The 14,894-nt window shown below is 39.5% G+C and overlaps 1 protein-coding gene across 3 annotated transcripts in view; it reads right to left on the minus strand.

Moving 5' to 3' along the window:
* LPP (LIM domain containing preferred translocation partner in lipoma) overlaps positions 1-14,894 on the minus strand; it is a 698,095-nt gene that overhangs the window by 24,322 nt on the left and 658,879 nt on the right. The gene's annotated exons all lie outside the window — the stretch shown is intronic.

The raw sequence follows: 14,894 nt of genomic DNA on the forward strand, positions 1-14,894 counted from the left end.
CAATCAGAGCTCAGCACAATCAATGAGGCTTTTGATCATTTAAAGTCTTGATTCAAACACCATCTCCACGCTTAGTGCTGTGAACTCTTGATGGAAATGTTGAACCTAGAGGGGTTCCAGTTTTGAGAAATGAATTAAGAAAGTCAGTTTATTTGGCTTTAAAAATATGCTCATCTTTAAAAATAAATCCCCCCCCCTTTAAAAGGGATACCATTTATTGAGTCAGGACTCAGAAAGATTGATACAATTAGCTGTTAACTTTCCATCCTTGCCTAGAATACCATGCTCTCTTACCAACAGCCATGTTTCACATGTAATATGCTATATTCCAACTGAGAAGTCTGGACTGACTCAATGAGTTTACGATTTAGAATAAACCTGGGATGGGGATCTGATTAGAAACATGCAGAACTCGAAGGGATGTGGAAATCAAGGAGTAATTTCCCTCTTACCACTAGGACCTTTAAATGGGCATGAGGCAAGGGATGTGGAAATCAAGGAGTAATTTCCCTCTTACCACTAGGACCTTTAAATGGGCATGAGGCAAGGGATGTGGAAATCAAGGAGTAATTTCCCTCTTACCACTAGGACCTTTAAATGGGCATGAGGCAAGGGATGTGGAAATCAAGGAGTAACTTCCCTCTTACCACTAGGACCTTTAAATGGGCATGAGGCAAGGGATGTGGAAATCAAGGAGTAACTTCCCTCTTACCACTAGGACCTTTAAATGGGCATGAGGCAAGGCGTGCCTATAGGTAGATAACTAGTGTGATGATGACAACTACAGCAACAGTTCCCGACTGGCTTCTTGTTTCCATCTCTCTTCCTGTAACACTTGCCCATCCTCACAGTGACTTCCAGTTTCCTTTCTAAAACACGGACGTGACCAAGCAGCTTTCTTGCTAGAAAAACTTATATGGCTCCACAATGTGAAAATAGCTCGTTCCTTACCTGACGTGCAAACTCCCTTTTTAGGTTCAGATTCCCCTGATGTCTCAGACTGCTCACTTTTGTTCAAACCTATGAGAAACTTCCATATTTCTGTGCATTGGCTAATGCCTAGGAGGAATCACAATTTGCTATTTTGACCTTTCAAGGTACGGGTCAGAAGGCGGTAAAGCCTTCCTCAATGCCTTCAGCTGGAATAAATTGCTTCTTTCTCTCCCCTTCCTGAGCACTTAATTCATGCTGCTTAAAGCATTCACAGTGTTCACTGTATTGAAATTATTTGCACATATGTCTATTTCCTCTACTATATACTGCAATTCTTTAAGGGCAGGGACTACGTCTTAAGAATGTGTTTCTCTGTCCCATGCTTCACCCAGTATACTACCTGGAATAAAAAGAAACTCAGGATGAATATGTGCAAAAAGAACGAAGGAAGGAATATTGTTTACATCCCACTTTGGCATCACAGTGCTGGCCCGATGCCCCTAACTCTGGAATCCAGAGGACAGTAAATCCATCACCGTACTCTCCTCCAAGTTGCGGTTGCTGGAGGTTCTGAAATTGCTTAGTATGCCTCTGGTCACAGTCTAAACTCATGGAAACTATTAACCTATTTTCCCCCCATTTTGAAGTGGTGAAATTAAAATAGCAGAAGAACATAAGATGAGAGTGGAGATGACGATGGTCTCGACAATGAAGGCCCTGGTTCTTTTCTACCCTGGTGATCTGAGCTAATGTGGCTGGAAACTGTCTTCCCAGGGTTTGTGTTTTGCTCTTCTGTGGGTTCTAACTTTTTTTTTTTTTTTTTTTTTAAAGCCAACCCTGTAATGGAGTTGAACAAACGAGAAAATGCTTGACCAGAAAATATTTTTGTTTGCATTGAGGCTTGGCTGCAAGATTCAAGCCCATTCGCTCAAAACCAGCAGCAGCATATAAGGTAGAGTCAGTTTCTAAGAAAAGACTTTATGGTCCATGTTTAAAGAACAGGTAATCTGAACATTTCTGCTACAAAGGAAGAACAGTGTAAAATATACCTAAAGTGAGACTATTGTAAAATGCCCCTAAATCAGAAAATAAAGGCTCCAAGAATGCATCTGACTAGAAGCTTGGACTAGCAAATGGTTGAGGAGGACGTGTGAATCTTCTTCAGCCCTTTCTCTTTACTTCTGCTTTCAGTCTTCAACTGGCCCACTAGGACTCTTAGACACATCTGCTCCTAAAGAAAGGATAAAGACTCTAAAAATGTCTGGGAGGAGGGCTCTGGGAGTTCCTCTAGTCCAGGCCTCTGATTTCCCAGGTGAGAAAACAGACCTGGAAGACTGATACAGCTGGGACCTGAGTCATGGAGATGATTAGGGGCAGAGGATGGGTTGGTACCCCAGTTTCCTGCCTCCCAATAATTCAGATAGGTATCTGATGAATTCATTATGTAGCCATAGAGAGACAAAGTTGCCAGATGAAGAATATGAATCGTCCCTCTGGATTTGTCAACACCTACTGTATGACCTTAGGTAAATGATTTCTTCTCTCTAGACCTTGGTTTTCTCACCTGTAAAACAATGATTAATTCCAACTCTGCAATTTTGTTACTCCGTGATATATCAGTATTAACAGAAACAGGTAAAGGTCAATGTTTCCGTTACTAGAGATATACTAAAAACAACTGGACAACCCTTCATCTGAGGCTTGAAACGAGGGTTCAAGTGTTAGAAATCTGGACTATCTAAACTTTACTGTACCTTACCGCTTGGAATTCCAGAAATTGCTAGTGGTAGACTTTTAGGCACGATAGAGAAAGATCTCTGTGTCTTTTTACAGAAGGTTATTTTAAAGGCAGACTAAAAGATACACTCTTTATATAAACATGAGGCTTTTCTAAAGCAGGTTAAAATGAAACGGTTAATAAATAAAATAGTATTTAAGAAAATAGAAAAAGAAATAACAAGTCTTCAAGCAAACAAGTGGAAGAAGGGTGTCTCTAAGTATATCTACTCAAAGTACATCTTGTATGTGAAGTAGGGGTGCCAAGTTTGACAGACGGGAATTAGGAAGGAAGAGGACACTCCAGCATAAGAACCTTCAAAATCAGTAGAGTGTTTAATGGCCTGGCTCTGAACCCATCTCTACTGGGACCCCACCCGTGGAGCCCACCTTCCAGCTGCCACACTGAGCTCTCTGCCACATCTTTAATAAGCTGTGTTCTTTTACAAACCCAGACTACCTCACATCCTTCTTCGTCTAGAGAAGACCTACTCATTCTTCGAAGTTAAGCTCAAACATTACCTCTTCTGCAAAACCTTTCGTAATTCTTCCTTTGTTATACTCCAAGCAAAATAAGTCACTTCTTCCACTCCCATAGGATTGTATGATGCTTCTATGACACCGAATATTATAATGTCCTTGATTTAAAGGTTTATGTCAACCTCCGTGACCAAACAGTGGCACCCTGCTCTCCCCGTGTGGAGCTATGGTCATAGGTTGAGTTTGCTAGGAATCAGATTCTGAAACAGAGCTTTCTAAATAACTAAAGAAGTTATTGAAGAGTGGCTTTGAGCTCATGCCTGTGGGTGAGAACAGGAAGCATCTGGATAGAGGGAGGAATTGAACTATGATTCGGTTATAACAAAGGCTTCTGATGGTTTCACGGAGAACTCTGGAGTTAGGATGGCTCTGCAGAATTGTCTTTCCTTGAAGCTAGGGGGTAGGGCTTTTATATCCCTACCTCTGCCAGCCAATGGATACGGGCTGCTTGCAAGGAAGAAGAGAGGGACTCAGCTGTGAACCGTCAATCCCAGCCAGTGGGGGAGTGAGAGCCTCAGTCCTGAAGGGGGTCTGGGCAGTGCGATACAGCATCCACAACAGTAAGCATCCTTGCCCAGGACCTCCATGGTCCATGACACACATTAGGCAACAAGTAACCAGGTGTGAAACACCTTCTAGATTAAGCTGAATGAAGAGTCTAGATTTTACGCTTTTTAAAAATCCTAGGCCCTGTTTGGAGATTTTTAAGAATTTTTTGAAAATGTTTTAAGCAGTTAGTTCAATGAGAGTGTGGTTAACAAGAGAAGATGTTAAGAGTAGCAGAAAAACCAAGAAATTATTTAACTGCTAAAAGGCACAGCTTATAAACTTCTCTGAAATGATGGCAATACAATTGTGATTAAAAACAGAAAGTTAAGTAAAAATAAAATCACCAACAAATCTTGTACACAAAACTCCCCGATGCAACTATTTTTAAATTAAGAGATACAATCTGGTTGTATCTTTTCTATCCTTGGATATTGTATAAATAACTTCTCTAATTCACAGTCAGAAGAGCTGGAAGAATCATCTGAATCTAAATGAAGCATACAGGTAACATAAGCATTGACTACTAGTTAGATGATGCAGAAAATAATATTTCTAAAATTTATATATTACCTAGGTGTATGTGTGGCTGCTGTCAAAGATTTTAAATCAAGAGACATAAGTATTTGAAGATTTGGAAGACTATAAAGTATTGACATTTAGAAATGTTAAAATTTTCATTTCATAAAATTAAAATGTGATCTTATATTCAGTCTTTATTGTTTTTTTTTTTTTTTTTTTTTAGGTACCAAAGCAATACTGGAACAGAAAAGACTCTTGGAAAGATTAAGGGTGACATCTCATGTTCTACATACAGTTTTGGTCTTGTTGAGCTAAGAATAAAAAGGAGAGTTAGAAAATATGAGACTTTTAAAAGTCTTTAGAGATTATTCTGGTCTAGAAGTTTTCAACTTCCCTCACTTGCCTCCCTCTTCCATAATCCTTTGTTCAGGGAAACAATTTATCAAAGAAGCATATCCAAAAGAGTCCAAAATCACTTCTGGATAAAGAACAGGAAAGGATGGAGCCTATGGGGAATCCATATAGTACAGTTTAAAACCCATCCGTCTGGTCCAACTACCAGATTCAAGAAACTAAGGTGCAGAGAGGGAAAACTACTAGTGGAAGATCTGGAATTAGAGTATAGGTCTAATTCTCCATCCATTGGATAACCCCACTGCTATATCACAGTATACCTAGTCCATATTTCAGTAGACATACATACTCCACATTACAAATATAAGGCTGACGACCTGCAAGCTACACGCATATAAATAAAGAGAGGAAACACGCTGAGATCTTAAGATCGTTCGTCTACTGTCAATTTCATTGGCTCCCACGGGGTAAGACAGAAAATTCATTGTTGGATCCCTAGCATCTACAACAGTATCCCTGCATAAAATTGATGCTCCACAAATATTGGTTTCATCACGAATAAACTCTGGATACTTGACATAAAATAAAATTATTCTATTTAATCATGCAAAACAAGTCTCTAGTGCAAAGCTTCTCAACCGGCAGGCTAAGACACAGTGTGCCTCAAATGGGCCCCAGGTATACCATATTTGGGGGGGGGGGTCAGAAGGGGCCAGAGATTCCATAGTCCCTGAGCAGTCACCTTGGGCCAAGCGAAGCCTCATCTACTCACACCAGTGTGCTGAATGAATGCCATCACTTTCCACATGAATCGTGATGTGAAAAAAGTTGGGAAGCACAGCCTAAGTGTAGGTGTTCCCAACAGAATAGCAACGCGGTACTGTAAGAAGAGAACAGGGCTATGACTCAGCAAGCTCCGTTGAAATGCCACTGACATTATTTAAACTCAAATAATTGTATTACCTACTTTAATTCTGGAATACAAACTTATTCTTGATTCTGGTAATCAAGGCTTCCCAGGTAATGACAGTACTTCTGGGTTTCCTTCACAAATGAAGACATCATTTTATCTTGGTAGTTTTCCTAATAAGCCTGCAGTACAAAACTGCCCAACAGCTCTGCCTCCCAGTGAGGCACGCATTACTTACTGAAAGTTTTTTGTGCACTTTCCAAATGTCCTTTGCCTATATCTATGTCTTAATCTAAATCTATACTGTATTTATATCTAATACGTGTTTCAAAACAGACTGAAAATAACAGTCTGAAAATGACAATGGTAAGCCTAGTGATATCCCATCCCTATGACTGTGATTTTCCAATTAGAATAAAAATTCCTACTCTGTAGATGAGAATTCTGATTTTTCAAAACAGGAAAAATTTTGAGTCAATTTATCAAATGCTATACATTTGATAAATACATCAAGATGTATTTTCTTTTGATGTCATTACCGCCACACACAAAATGACAGCTATGAAACGTGTAACTGAAAATTCAGTAAAAGGACTTCAACATTCTTATTTTTGTCACTTCTGTTACTCTTTTTGAGCACAACTCTTTGCATCCAATGCCTGTGTTACCTCAGCTTTCTCATAAATACCCTTTAAAAAAAACTTTTCACACAATTTTCTGATGAGCAGAGCTGCCTCCCCACATAATTTAACATTGCAGGAAGCCTAAAGGGTGGGACAAAACATTTAACATCCTGGCAGGTACGGCTGCAGAGAGAAAAGACGGACACCATGCCTGCCCTCAGAGGTTCCCACCATGGTAGGAGAGGTAGACACTTCTGTAAATAACTGACTAGAGGCGAAGGGCACAACAAATTGCTGTTACAGAGGAATGAGTAACGTGTGATGGGAACACAGAGAAGAGAGTAATTACTTATGAATGGTGAGGGAGCAGGCAATGTGGTGGTGATGTACGATTCTGGGAATCTATTCTAAGTGGGATTTGAGTTGGCTCTTGAAAAAAAAAACCCACATTATAACACTTTTTGGAATTAATGTTGTGTTATAACAAAAGTCTTCATTATATAAGTCCCAGATATGCCTACACCGAGACAAAACCCATTTCACAGGAAGAATATTGTAACAAGATCAGTGAACTGGGCAGCACTGGTAAAAGGGAACTCAGCGCTGCTAGGGACGTGCGTCTTGGTGTTAAACTGACTCAAACAAAACGTGTGACTATTAACACAGAATTTAGGGAAAACAATTCTTATAAGATTTCCTGTTTATATTTGAACTAGATAAACTGGATTTAAAATTAAGAAATGTGTCTTAAAACCACAAGGGAAAAAAACCCACAGAAAGGACACAAACATCAAGACAATTAGATCATTTTATTCAATTTTGCCATGAGCCACAAATCACATTCTTCACAAAGTAAATAATGCCCTCCTGTTTATTCTGAAGCACTTAGGTTGGGCTTACAATCTGAGCTTTAGCGAATTAAAAAAAGAAGCTCCGTTAAAGGACATTTAGTTTGTCTATACCTTCAGGCCCAGAGAGGTGCGATTTTACCTTAAAAACTAGCCCTTGTGGAATGCTAGTTTGTTCCAAACAAAAACAGTTATCTTGAACGTCTCCTAACCCTTGAGAAAAATGATGGGGGAGCTGGGACTTGACGAGCGTGTCAGACCTTTATGCCAGGAGCAAAATTAAAAGATCACAGCACTCCACTGAGATCATTGTGAGAGGGGAAAAAAAAGAGTAGAATTCCTTTCCTTCCAAGCTAAGTCAGACCATAGATTTCCCTTTACAACATCATTAAGGTACAGTCTGTTGGGACTTGTTAACTCAGGAACCAGAGAAGAGTCTGTTATGTGAGGTAAGAGAATTACTGGTAGATTTAAGAGACCTGGGTTTGAAATCTAGGCAATTTTCTTGATCTCTTCGATCTTTTGTTTCCTCATGTAGTATAGGAGAATGAAAATATTTACACGGCAGTGTTGTAAGGACTAGATGAGATCACATATATGAAAACAAGTACACAGTGCCTGGCTGTATAATAAATGTTAGTTTTGTGTAATCCGTACAAATTCTAGGAGAGTAGAACATAGATTGAATTAATTTGACATTCCTTGATCATTTAATTATTATATGTAAGCACTACATTTCCAATTTTTGTTTCACCATCAAATCTCTTATATTTTACACCTCTACTTAAAGAAATGGATTACTGAAGGAATTCTGTGCATGATACTCTGGGACAACTGGATTACATAATAACATAAAATGGGCTCCTGGATTCCTAAGAGGTTTCCCCCCTACTTCCAGGAGAATTTTGTGGAAAAGCTGTTCTTCCTTTTATGTAAAATTATTATACCTCAAACCCTTAAATACCTCAGTTCTTCATAAAAGTAATTTACGTCATTTTATACTCTCAAAACAAAAACTGACACTTTGCTTTGGTAGTTTTTAAAGTTTAGTAACTGTACACAGCCAGGACCTCATTTGATCTCCACAACAGTCAGTAGAATGGTAGAATTCTTACCCCTGTTATATTCCATGTGCCTATAAATGTGGCTGGATTTGAAACCCTATGTCTTTTAAGTCCAAAGACAAAGTTGTTCATTCTTCTACTTCACACTGTTCTCCAATTAACAGATTTTTCCTATCTCTTGCTATCTGGTTCCCTTTAATGGCAATTACATTGAATGGAGATATTAACCTTTAGCAAACTGCTGTGCTATATAGCCTTTCACAAATACACAGTTTGCTTGAACTTGAAAAAAGTTATTAAAATCATCTTGCCCAACTCTCTCACCTTATATACTAGGACACTCCATTCAGGAAAGTTGATTGCCTAATGTTGTAAACTAGTGAAAGAGCTGAGCACTGTATAGAAACCAAGGTTTCTAACCAATTACCTTGGCTTCTATGTAGTGCTCTTTCCAAACCCCATACTAAATCCTTTCTGGAGTACCAAGACTTCTCTTTGGTGTTCCGGCCCTTGTTAACAATAAGAATATGACAACTCTTGTTGATTAGTTATTGACAATTATTTACACGACCAATGGAAAATCATTAGGTGGAGTATATTACATTATTTGGGTTTTTGTCACTGTCAAAACAAGGCTGTCTCACACTGATAGGTATAGAGGTTCTCTGGCCAGTAACTCAGAGGGGCTAATCCTAAACTCAGCATCATGGCATGATGTATTAGGTCCAGCTTTTATAATGCCTGCTATTTGCAACTTGTAAACAGAGGTTATTAATAGACATTCAGACCAGTTTCACTGAGGCAGACACTTTGCACTTTGCAAAATTCCATAATCTGAGTGTCAATTTTATCATTCATAGAATGAGATATAATTATCCTGTCCTGTCTACCTTCCGGAATTGTGATAATTAAATGAGATGAGAAATGTAAGATGCACTCTTTAAGAATGTAAAGAGATGTAAAAATATTGTCATAAAGTGCTTTTCTCTGGGTAAAATTACTGTTCCACGTGAGAACAGAACCTAATTATTAGTTCTTCAGTTTCTGACTAATCAACTGAGAGGTTACTTTGTATTACTCTTATTACTGGAGAGAAGAAAATATGATCTGTACACACAGACATCCACAATACTATGTATATTGAGTTTGAGAAAATACAGTGTGTTTTTTTCCTTTCATTTTTGTTGTTTTGTTTTCAACAGATGTTTTTCTTATTATAATTTTACATACCTGGAACACCTAATAAAGTGATGGACCAGTTACGTATCAGGCATTTAGGATGTACACAGAGAAGCCTCATGGAACAACATGTAGTTTACTGCAGATACACTTGGCAGGATCCCTAACTAAACCCCTGATACCTGTGCCTGTGAGGCACCATCTTAATCACCCTCAATCATGTTCTCTTCAATTTAGAGTAGACAGGAGGTCCTGATGGGGAAAATGACTTATCTTTGGGTCCCAATACTAAGCCCAGCACTATTTGAAACTGGGATTGTTGAAACAGATGTTTATGGAAATCCCGCATGGTACAGTGACAAAGAGACATGACCCTAAGCCAAGGGCTGTGCTCTAGTCTTGCAAAGCCCAGCCACTGGCAGGGAGGCATGTGCAAAGCATTTGCTCCTCTGGGCCTAAACTCCTTCACCTCTAAAATAAGAGACTTAAGTTAATAGACCTCTTGGTCCCTCGAAACTCCATGATTGCTTTGAGGCTGAACAAAACTTTCAATAGGGCAGGGCTCATTGTCTTGTCCACTGCTTCACCCCTAATTCACCGAAAAATGACTGGCACACAGAAGGAACAGAATAAACATTTTATTAAGTCAGTAAATGAGTGAATGGGAATGAATACTCCCAAGAGTCATCCAATAGCACTTATTCCCATAGACAGACCTGAAATTCCATCACCATCCTCAGAAGGCCTTCCATCACCACACTATGTAAGCAGTCCCCTCTCCTGAGCCAGACTCTAGCTCATGACCCTGTTACTTTCTTCACAGTCCTTATTACTATCTGATATCACCTCCTGGATTTAGCTGCTGACATACTTAGTGCTTATCTCCCCACCAGCCTGAGACACGACTGCATTCACAGCCTTTGGAGCAGTACTTAACATATAACAGGCACTTAATAAGTATTTGTTGAATGAAAAAAGTAAATGACATTTAACTACCTAAGTTCTCTTCCAATTCCTGGGGTTTTTGGTTCTACCTCAGCAAGAGTTATGTTTCTCAGAAAAGTCTGTGCTACAAACTTCGCTAAGAATATAAATGACCTGAAGTTAATCACACAACATAGTAGGTAGGACAACACTCTTTTAACTTATTGTATTTGTCTACCATGGGTAACTGATCCATCCAGGGGCAAAATCTAAAACTGGGGTTTCAGTGATGATGTTTTCAGCCCCATGTATACATAGCAATGACTGCCTGCCTGTGCATTTCAGATCCGAATTAAATCTATTGTGAATCATCCATTAGAATCAAGAACTGCAAGCAGAGACTAGAAATGTTCCCAATACCATTCTGCTCACGTGTCGGTTCCCTTCAGAACTGCCTGAAACTCAGCTCTGCCAAGATGTTTATCTTCTACCTGGCTTTATGAATTGCAATTACTTCCTAAATTATAACAAGCCATAAGTGGTCTGGGCCAAACAACTAGGGTCACAGAAGGTCTCTCCTTGTACTTCTGGGGATGACAGAAAAGCTTGTTTGAACCAAACTTGATCCTCTTTCAAAAGAAAGAAAACTTTTAAGCCTTTAACTCCTGGGAGTGGCAAAGAGAACAGCCAGAGGGCCATGAGCTAACTTCGATTCTCTAGAGATCAGTCTAACAGATTTGGCAATGACTTGGCTTCTGGTGAAAACAAGCCCTTCTAATTAGACTTCTGCTGGTGGAAGACAAAAGACAGCACCATCACTTAGAAAGACCATGACGACATGGCAACATCATTGCTGCGACTGTGTAGTTTCCTTCTGAGCAGAGCACTGTCAGTGTATATGTCAAACACTGGGCTCCGGCACCTATTCACGAGAACGTGACCTTCTGAAGAGCACAAAGTGAAGCCGGTGAAGTGATTTCCTTTCCTTCAGCTGTATCTTGGCGGTAATATTTTCTGACCCGAGAAATAAAATAATTCCATGTTTTGGTTCCTCTCTCTACCCTCACCGTGCCGAAAGTGGTTTACATTAAGTAGGTAAGAAAGGCAGAAACAACGAATATAGGGTTTTCCATTCTGTAACTACTGAAGAACAAAGGGGACAGAAAATACAGATGTTTTCTCTTTGCTGCTACAGAAGGGTGGCGGACTAACTCTTTCAGTGTCTCTGGAATGCAAAGTTTCTTTCACAGTTTAGCAGTCTTTTTTGGATTTCAGCACAGTGAACTAACACTTTCCTGTGTTCCAAGACCTCCAGAGAACCAGATGGATGAGAGGAATTGGGAAAAAAAGAACCCACGCTACTTGAAAAAGGTATGAATTTCTCACTCTGCATCTAGCCAAGAGCTCTGAAAATCAGAAGAGTGAAATCACTTTGGGTTTGTTCAAATGCATGCCATCCTAGAGTTGTTTGTGGTGGGGTAGAAAAAAAAAAACTAAAATGATTTGATGGTTTAGAGTCTGCGTTCAGTTTAAACTAGGAAGCAAACTTTAACAGAGATGATATGTTTACTATCAAAGGCAGGAAAGAATGTGGATGGAGATTACACAAGAGCATCATCCAATATGCCTGTGCTCTAAAGCCAGTCACTACTCCCCAGTGCCGAACTTTTCAACTTAACACTCAAGGCCCTTCAGGATATTGTCTTCCCTTCCCTTTCCAGGCACCTATCCCACCGTTCCCCCAATACAGTCTTTAACCTGTCAATCCAAACTTTTTAACACTTCACACGTCTTGTTCTTGCATGATTTTATATCCACGGTTGCCTCTGCCTTGAACATTTCTTAACAAGTTAGAAGGCTCAGATTTTATGACCCAGGGCATGTGAATGCAACCTTCCTTACTAATCACTTCCCTACTCTTCTGTTCTTTCACGGCACTGTTCACACCTTCGTTAGAGCACAGACCCTGTGTAGAGTGTCATCTGTCTATATGCTATGACACAGTGTACTTTCCAAAGATGGGACATCAACACATATCTCATCCCATATACTCCTCTCCTAGTGTGACCCTGACAGTCCATCAGGGAGAGATGGATGCTTGGGAGGACATCTGTAACTGCCTGGCCAATGGAATGCGGCAGAAGTGATGCCGTATGACTCCCAGTGCTACTCGTAAAATGAGAGATGGTTTTCTTTTGAGACACATACCTTTGAAGCCCTGAGGTGTCATGTTAGAAGCTGAGCTACCCTGAAGCTGCCACGCTGAAGAGGCTACATGCAGATAGAGGGAGATGCCTGAAGAACCCCAGCTGTTCTAGAACAGGTACTCAAGTATTCCCAGGCTGGGCACCAGACGTATAGGTGAAGAAGTCTTTGGGAGAACTCAGATCCAGGAATCTCATGAGGGACCCCAAGCCAGAATTGCTCAGTTGAGATGCTATCAAATGCCTGACCCACCAAACGTGAGAGATAATAAATGTGGATTGTTCTCTTTAGCTACTAAGTTTTGGAGTAGTTAGGCATGTAGCCATAGTAACTGAAACATAAGCACAGCTTCCATATTTGATTACGAGCTCTTCCAATATAACAATTAAAAATGTATGTTTCTACCATGAAAGGGTGAATGAAATATGGAAGAGATTGTTTGTTGAAGAAATACTTGAATGAATAAATATTAACTTTTGGACATGGCTACATAAGTTAACATCCTGTAACTTGATGAGGCCAGTTAGGTTTATTCAGCTAAGGCATTCTGAGTAACAATAATGCCCAAACCATATAAATGTAAAATAGACCTTCCTCTTCCATACGGGGGGGATAATGTGTTTTTCAAATTTGGAAAGCTACTGTTTATTCCCAGTAATAGCCTGAGAATAAACTGGTACAGAACTATATGTATAGAGATCTTTTTCTTCAAAAGTTTCCAGTACTATTCTTAACATCTCTACATGTGAAAAGACAACAACTTTCTCTTAGCGTTGGCATCAGTTAATAAAGACAAATCACCTAGTTAATTGTACTGTCAAAAAAATTAAGGGGCTACAACTTCACATACAACATGGAGTAACATCAAAGTGAGAAGGACCTTAGGGACCATCTGCCCCAGTCAATCTGTCTGATCCATAAATCCCCTCCGTAACATCCTCAGTCAATCAATACTTGTCCAGTCCCTGGGACTGCTTGTGCCATGTCCAGTCACAGCAGACTGTCTCAGAAGGTGTCCATTCTACCAGTAGGTCTAATTGTTAGAATATTCTTTACTATATCAATTTAAATACCTGTCACCTCATTAGCCCTATTTCCGCCCTCTCAGGACAAGTCTGTTGCTTCTTCTATATAACAGCCCTAAAGAATACTAAAAAAAATTGTCCCTCCCCTTAGCCTTCTCTTTATTGGGATAAACACCTGGATTCCTTCAACAATTACTTATGGGACATGATTTCTTTCATCTTATCCTCTTGACCATCCTCTTCTGCACCAGTTCCCTTCAATGTGTGGGCCCCAGGAATAAACACATCACTCTAGGAACTACCGTTTCCCCTCTTCCACACGCTCCTCTTTATATGAGTGCTGCTGAAGGTGCATTTACTTTGCTGTGGTCTTATTTATTATTATTGATCTTGGGGTAAAACTGTCTCCCTTACAAGTCTTTTTTTTCTTTTTTTTGACATGAATGTCTGTCAAATTAAATGATCCTCATATGTACTTGGAGAGTTAATTTTTAAAGCTAAGAATAAGATTTGACTTTTGTCTCTCTTATGTTTTACTTTGTTGGATCTGGGTTACTGTTCCAGATAACAAAAAATTTTAGTAATGTTAACGATCATATTTTACATATTTTCCTCTCATCTTTTACCTCAAACCAGTAAGTTCAAGTTAGGTATATTTCAAGAGCTAAAATTTTGCTACTATTAAAAGATGTTTGACAGCAAACTCAGTATCAACTTCCCTCTTCCTGCATCCCATGAGGCACCAAGTTCTACTATTGTGCCTACTAAATATGTAAATTCATCAATTATTCTCCTTCTCTACCATATTATTCCATCATCTCTCACCTAGGTATAATTACAGTAGCCTCCTAATTGGCCTCTCAGCCTCCCCGTTTCTGTCTACTCCAATCTGCCACCATATTGATTTGTTTACAACACAACAGCACGGACTCATCAGACAGCTTTAAAAACTAAAGATTCCCGGACCACTCCCAGACCTATTTCATCGTTATCTCTGGGGTCGGGGCTCAGACATCCATAACTTTTAAAAAGTTCTATGATTGTGCCAGAGCTTCCCGATCTTTGAAGATTGTCTGAAATGTGAGTTTTTATAAAGCAAAAAAGAACTGATGATGCATCTAAACACATTTATTGTGGGTATCTGGAGAAGAGTTTTGTCAAGGATTTAGATTCCTTTCAACGACCTCCTAGGAAACTGAGGTGGCCCCAGAGGAAACCCGAGGAAGCGAGGAGAAAGGAGATGGGAACTAACGTTTGCAGCACTAGATACCTACTTCCTTACTAAGCACTGGACTAGGCCTTTTCATGGGTATTATCCCATTTAATTCTTAAAACAATGCCACTGATAAAATACTATCATTATTTTAGAGGAGAAAAAACTCAAGTTTATATTTTTAATCCGTATGTACCTGAAGTCACAAATTGGAACACAGGAATTAAATGTG

The sequence above is a fragment of the Delphinapterus leucas genome, chromosome 4 (genome assembly GCF_059928025.1).
Source record: "Delphinapterus leucas isolate spDelLeu-1000000601 "Yukka" chromosome 4, BTC_Dleu_Yukka2, whole genome shotgun sequence".
Lineage (NCBI taxonomy): Eukaryota > Metazoa > Chordata > Mammalia > Artiodactyla > Monodontidae > Delphinapterus > Delphinapterus leucas.